The sequence below is a fragment of the Montipora capricornis genome, chromosome 10, assembly GCF_036669925.1.
Source record: "Montipora capricornis isolate CH-2021 chromosome 10, ASM3666992v2, whole genome shotgun sequence".
NCBI lineage: Eukaryota > Metazoa > Cnidaria > Anthozoa > Scleractinia > Acroporidae > Montipora > Montipora capricornis.
Genome location: NC_090892.1, coordinates 58,344,228 through 58,351,727, shown reverse-complemented (window position 1 = coordinate 58,351,727; position 7,500 = coordinate 58,344,228). Strand labels below are relative to the sequence as shown.

The following is a 7,500-nucleotide window of genomic DNA, read 5'->3' as shown; positions in this document are numbered from 1 at the left end:
ACGTTACGTTTATGCTTATAAAATCAACTGAAACGTCAATTGCTAGTAAAAAAAACAAACAAAAAAAACCAGCATGTTAATATTTTTTGGTAGGCTAGATATCGAAGAGCCAGAACATTTGCGCATGCGCTGACGGAATGTTTGAAGAAGAGAGAAAAACGCAGTACCTCCAGACACAGGCGCTGGAGCGTCGTACCAAACGAGTCATCCCGGGATTTCGGCCCGTGCGATCGCTTTTGGACGCAGTTGGCCCTTCGCTGCTTTCTGCTACCGACCTTGCCTCCCGGTACGGCATTGAGGGAGAGATATGTCGGCCCCTAAACCATATGTGACAAATCCCACGCCTACTCACAGCTCCAAACCGCCCTTGTCAATATACCGTAAGAATTAGATGGCTTATATATTCAACAGACAAGTCATTTTATCTGTCATATGGTAAGCACTGGAGTCGCACATTACAAAGTGTGCGCATGCGCCCTGCTAAAGGTAACATACATACAATCATAAGCTCTTTCCGAATAACTACAGGAGCTAATATCTTCGAGACATTACATTTACAGCTAAAATACATATCGTATACAGATACCTACTAAATAAATAATATTTAAAGATATATTCATCAAAAAGAAAAGCCGCTGTACAAAATGCGGCCCTGGATTCTCTTTTAGAACCACTAAACTCAGTGGTACGGATAAAAATCTTGATCAGGTAGCTCCGCCATTCCCCAACTTAGCTGATACGTAAGAAAAAGAACGCAGATCATAACTGGTTGTTCTGGGTTTATTGAGGGTCAGAATGTAATCTCCGCGAAGATCGTGGATAAGAAGGGGACAGGAGAGAAAACGTATTTTTCATATAAGAAGAAAAAACCCTTTTTTCAAAAAATAATAATAATAATAATAAACATACTTTTACCAAGTAATACGAGGAAATTTTGAATGCACTTATTACGTAGAGATGTAGAGCTTGACTTTCGTAGTAAGAGGACAGGTAATCTGCAAATATAAATATCGTTATTCTCTTATTCACATTATTATACCGTCTCTTTGACACGAGAATTACAGCGAAATGAAAGCACAACTTTGTCCCGAATTTTCTATGATAAAAACTTGTTCAAAATTCCAAAATCTAAGTTAACAGCACACACCAGGCCTACTCCTGAGTATCTGGTTAGAAATCATTTCCTCTGGCCGCGCTTCAGCCATTCGATGAGGGCCAGTCTCGTGCTTCTTAAGTTGCCTCGCTCATGCCCAAAAAGAATTCTGGGTAATTCTGCCATTCCATGACAAGGGAAAACTCCCGATTCTCATTTCATAGTTTTTTTCATAAGTGTCGGGCCACCCAGTCCTACCAGCAAAATAACGCATCGATTGAAGGTTTTAGCTTTCAAAACTTGCCCAGATTGTGTCAGTAGGTCCTGGAATTCGTCCACAGAAAGGCCACAGAGACAACTTCACCCGTGAACCGCCAAGTTTACAACAGAGCCTTTCGGGCGTCCCAGTCCGCGTGAAACCATCTCTCAGCTCTGTTTTCTTTCAAAGGGTTGCCTTTACCCACATTCAGGCTTAATGATGCCAGCGTAGGGGCTTCTGTGGACGAAGATGGCCCCAAAGATTGAAAAACTTACCATATTAAGGCGAACTTGCTCGCTCTCTTCCTCGCTCGCCTAATATGAAATGGACATTTGTAACGTGATGTTTATACCTGAGCCCACATTGACCCAAAACAGCAGATGTTTCAATGAGTACTTCTTACACGGACCCTTACACGGCGGATCCAACTTCTGCAGACCGTTTATCGCTGTAAAAGTACAGAAGAAAACAAACAAGCACTTAGCACTTAAGAGGTTAACAAGTAAGAGACACAAAGAGTGGGGTGTAACCATCATGACCGCCTCTAGATCTGTGATCTGCCACAACATCGCATCGTTATCAAAAGTTCCTGTAACATTCATTACAAATTCTGGAATATCACCTTCATGTCCATCACACGAATGAAAAAAGCCAAAGACTTGGAATGTTGTAGGAGACAAATTTAGACATCTCTTCTCCAATTCTCAGGTCTGTGCGGTGCATCGTTTCTGAGTTATTTGTCGAATCATTTCCCGCAACTTTGCAGAGTTTTGTATCGAGCCGTCTTTTTTGTGCAACCTCCGTTGTGCACCAAGTTTTAACATTTGTTTCTATGAAAGATGCATGCCATCTTTTCTTTAAGTGTTAGTTATTGAATAAGGCATTAGTTTGTGGAATAGAGCTGTTGTTGGCTTTGTTAGGAGAGGGTCTCAATGGGCTGAACCGTTAGCTGTGATACGTCAAGAAAAGTTAACCGCTAGGCGTGAAAATTACAAAAAAAAAAAATAACCGCTAGCTTTGAAAAAAATTAAAAGCATTCAGCGTGATTTTTTTAAAACTTTTAAAAGTGGAATAGGGAGTGTTTCGAAGTATTTAGAGACTTCAGAGCACTCGACACCGTTTTACCTCCTTTGCTCTTCTCGTGGACATTCCATCTCGCTAAGCTTGTCTGACAAGACAAAACAAGTCCCAAATAACCCCCAGCAAGTAAAGATGAGGTGAAAGAACAGACCCCCATGCCCATCACAGTATTTAAAAGTCTATTTTTGGTTTCGCAAAGCTATTTTAATTTCTCGTTCCCAACGCCACGCATATTTAAAATTTTCATTACGTCATTACAACTGGCCAATCAGGTGCCTCTCTGAAAATAGCTGCGTAGCTTAAATTAGATTTTAAAAAAAGTATCATTGGCCCATGCATGGGGGCTCCGTTTTCTTTCCTCATCTTCTCTTGCCCACAGTTGGAGGACTTGACAAAAATTTAAGTCGCATTCTGATGACCAATGACTTTTTCTATTCAATATGTGTACTAACATCCTACTAACACAGAGAACCCCAAAAAGAAAAAAAAAAGACTTTCATTTTCAACGAGGGACGTTTCTTTGTTTTTCATGTAAGTTAACCGTTACGGGAAAAAAATAACCATTAGCCGTGAAAAGCCAAATTTTCTAGCCTTAGTCGTGAAAGCTATCCTCCCATTGAGACCCCCTTAAGAGGGTATAATCCGAGGAAAGCTTCCTATTTTGTTCCTATTTTGGGATGAGAATTCGTATTTTTGGCCAATGTCTTTCCTATTTTCCTATTTTGTCTGATTGTCATTTGTCACTTGACACCCTGGTAGATTGAGGTAGCTTAAGGTAAATGAAGGTAATTAAATAAACGTGACTGGAGGTATATTATAACGTAAATGAACGTGACTAAAGGTAGATGAAGGTAAAACAAGATAGACCGATGAAGGTAAATGAACAAGGATGAAGGTAGATGTATGTAGTTGAAGGTAAATGGACGTTAGTGAAAGTATATGAAGGTAAATGAACGTGAATACAGGTAAATGAAGATAATTGAACGCGGATGAAGGAAGATGTGGGTAGCTGAACGTAAATGAACGTGAATAAAGGTACATTAAGGTAAATGAATGTTAACGAAGGTAAGCTAAGATATATGAACGTGAATGAAGGTATATGAAGGTAAGTGACGGTAGTTGAAGGTAAATGAACGTGAATAAAAGCAGGTGAAGGTAATGAAGGTATATGAAGGTCAATGAACGTGAATGAAGGTATATTGAGGTGAATGAAGGTACATGATTGCGATTGAAGGTAGACTAAGCTAGATGAAGGTAAATAAAGGTAAGTGAAGGTAGATGAACGTGAATGAAGGTAGATGAAGGTAGATGAACGCGGATGAAGGTAGATGTAGGTAGCTGAAGGCTGAAGGTAAATGAATGTACATGAAGGTAAATGAACGTGAATAAAGGTCAATGACGATAAATGAACGCGGATCGCTGAAAAGAAATGTAGGTAGCAGAAGATAAATGAACGTGAATGAAGGTATATTAAGGTAAATGAACGTGAATGAAGGCATATGAAGGTAAGCGAAGGTAGATGAAGTGAATGAACGTGCATAAAGGCAGATGAAGGTATATGAAGGTAACTGAAGTTAGATGAAGGTCACGAGATGAAGGTAGATGAACGTGAATGAAGGTGATGGAGGTAGATGAAGGTAAATAAACGTGAATGAAGGTAGATGAACGTGAATAACGGTATATTAACTAAGGCAAATGAATGTTAGTGAGAGTAGATGAATGTGAATGCCGATTGATGACCATGAATGAAGGTAAATGAATGTAGCTGAAGGTAAATAAATGTCAATGAAGGTATATGGACGTGAATGAAGGTATATGAGGGTAAGTGAAGGTAGACGAACTGTAAATGAACGTGAATAAGGCAGATGAAGGTAAATGAAAATATATGAAGGTATATGAAGGTATATTAAGGTGATTGAAGGTAGACGAATGTAGCTGAAGGTAAATGAACGTCAGTGAAGGTATTATATTAAGGTCAGAAACGAATGTGAATGAAGGTAAATGGATGCAAATGAACGTGAATGAATGTAGATGAAGGTATATTAAGGTAATTCCTTAGTATTGCATTGCGCATCCCTACTACGCACGATTTTCGCGTCATTAGCGCGCGCACATGAGCACTTGCGCATACAAAATGTAAGAGATTTCGCTCAAACTAAACCCGATAGCGAAATAAATGCTCCTTTTCTCTCAAACGAGCACGGTGACCCCCGATTTTTTTTTTCAGGTATTTGCTAGGAACAGTCTAATAAAGAATATATTGAAGAAGAAAAAAAGTTTGATAGTAGAACGTGAATTTTTTTTGGAAAACAGTTTCGTACTGGGTGTATTTTACCCAAAGCGAGAACTTCATGCTAAACAAGAAAACACGAAAAGTGCACTATTCCCACAACCAGGGAATCAAAGTCGGCGTAAATGAAGCATTACTGCTTATGTAACTAAAAGAAGCTATATTTTCATAATAAAATTTTGTGTCTTTGAAGTAACCAAGACTTAATTCTGTATGAAGGTGATTGGAATTTTTAACGCGAAAACAGTAAAAATACCCCATTTTAAGAGCCTGCTGACGCGTAAACAAGCACGGTGACCTCATTTTTTTATTGCGTTTTTTTAATGTTCATATCTTGAATGTTGATTATGCCAAGTTTCCAAAAAAGTTTGATAGTAGAACAATTTCAAGGAATTACCTTAAGGTAAATGAACATGATTGAAGGTAGATGAAAGTAAAGGAATGTAGCTGAAGGTAAATGAACGTGAATGAAGGTATATTAATTAAGGTAAATGAATGTGAATGCAGGTTGATGAAGGTATATTAAGATAAATGAACATGAATGAAGTTAAAGGACGGTAAATGAACGTGATTGAAAGTAGATGAAGGTATATGAGGCTTAATGGAGATGATTGAAGGTACTTGAAAGTATCACATGATGAGGGTTAATGAATATGATTGAAGGTAGATGAAGGTATATGAGGGTTAATGGAATATGATTGAAGGTAAAAGATGGTAAATGACCAGGAGTGAATGTATATCAATACGGATGATAATAATTTTTTATAAATGGAGGTAAATAGATATAGATGAGGAAAATGTATATGGATGACTGAATTGTGGGAAACTGAATAATTTAGCGTGTCTTTATACGTAGTTGGGGACTCTTGGTGGGTATATGCATGAGGTATTTCCCCAGATTAGAGTACAAAGACGAATACGAGTTCTCAGTTCTGAGCACGCGGAATTTGAAAATGTTCGTTAAACCTAATGCGCGTGCTCAGTACAGAAAACTCGTAGTCGTTCTCGTAGGACGCTATTAGGGACCTTAAGATCGTCGACGGCGACGTCGACGTAAAGGTCACCTCAAAATATAACTTTGCTCTAGTGTAAGTCTTTCGCGATTATTCCATCTTGTTCACGTCTTACAATGCGGGCGAAATATCCTTAAAATAAATTGGTACGAGCGGTTTCTGACTAAACTCAAAAAAATGGATAATGAAAGATTCTCTGCTGCATGCTCACGTTGTCGTCAAAACCTGAAATATCGTGATTACACGTCGTCGTCATGCAGAGAACCGCAAAAACATGAGATAAAATCCGGCAAATAAATGTATTCAAATGCACAAAACACGTACGAGCCGTGCAGAGCCATTGTTTTTGTTCATTAATTCTATTGTTTTCTGCCGGGACATGAACAGGAGGCGCTGGCAGCCGCTATCAGTTCACTTGCGCAACCCATGAATGAATAAAATGAGGCCTGACCACAACACTGGGAAATCCATGCCCTACTCTTCGCAAAGAGTAGGTGGGTTCTTTAATGTCCCACAAGATTAATCAACAAAGACGGGACCAATGGTTTATCGTCCTTATCCGAGCTAGGGAGCTTAGGTCGTTTATCGTTAGGTTCTGGATGGACAACCTTTCCATCAGTAAAGCATTTGTAAAAAACTGAGCCACTTGACTGTGACGAGACCGCAGTGGGACACATTGTCCATTCAGGACCTAGACAACCGACCCACTGTAGCCCTCCAGTGAGTTCTAGTAGCTCAATGGGTAAAGCATCCAACCGGTGTTATGGATGTCGTAGGTTCGCATCCCGCCTCGGACTCTCATTTTTCAGTTGCCCTTTCACCGGTTGCCAGGCCTGTGTCGGTGTATTCACTCCACTATGCTCCGAAAGGGTCTGGTCTTTATCCCCAGTATAACAAATCAGAGGAGCACTTGATCTCGGCTATACAATGGGCCTTAATCACACAGCAGCCACGTTCAGTCCCGAGGAAATGAAAACTTTTGCTTTGCCCCACCGAAACTCGTTCCCAAACATTTCAACTCGAGGCTCGGTCTACATTGTCTGGTAAAGACTTGTTTCCATATCTCCCAAAGTTCCCTTGGACGTGAGGTGCCTGGGAATGAAATTAAATCACTGGAGTAGGAATGATAACAGTTAAGCCTAAATATTGTTTTAGGCCTAATTACTCGGAATACCTGAAAGGTATCCGAGTTGTATTCTGGGAAGAATTTAGTTTTCACCGGTACATTATCTGCGTTGTTATGAATGAGCAACTGTCTGCAGAAACATTTACTTGTTTTGTTTCGTACTTGGCAAATTAAAACATAGGCGCTCGAGAGGCGCATGTGACTACTCCAGAGATGTGCAAGGGGAAAAGAAGTAGAATATTCTGTCATGTGAATAGGCGTGGCAGAATTGTGGGAATTGATTCACCACAGCTTCCATATCGATAGTTTTTCGAGCATTGAAAAATTTACGTGCGACTGTCACGCAACAAAAAAGTAAATTCGAAACGTTCGATGAAAAAGGCCAATAACTTGGAATATTGCGACAAACAGTTTTAGACACCACCTCCAATTCTCAGATCTGTGCGGTACATCGTTTCTGAGCTCTTTGTCGAAGCGTTGAAATCACACAACTTTTACTTGCGTACATGTAGGTGGATCAAAGTGGACTTTACTTTGCCTTGAAAACGCTTACTTTTCGCTCATGAGATAAAATGTATGAACACATCTCCTAATGTACTAGTACTTGAAAGGCTCAAACTGCTTAGATTCATAGGGATA

General features: G+C 39.6%; 1 long non-coding RNA gene across 1 annotated transcript in view; it reads right to left on the bottom strand.

Annotated features, from left to right (window-relative positions):
• The window catches only part of LOC138018672 (uncharacterized), a 4,199-nt gene extending 3,525 nt beyond the window's left edge, over window positions 1–674 (bottom strand). Inside the window, exon 1 of the long non-coding RNA XR_011126048.1 lies at window positions 1–674. This exon is cut by the window's left edge and continues 643 nt beyond it. This is a non-coding gene — a long non-coding RNA (uncharacterized lncRNA).
• Between the last annotated feature and the right edge of the window lie 6,826 nt (window positions 675–7,500).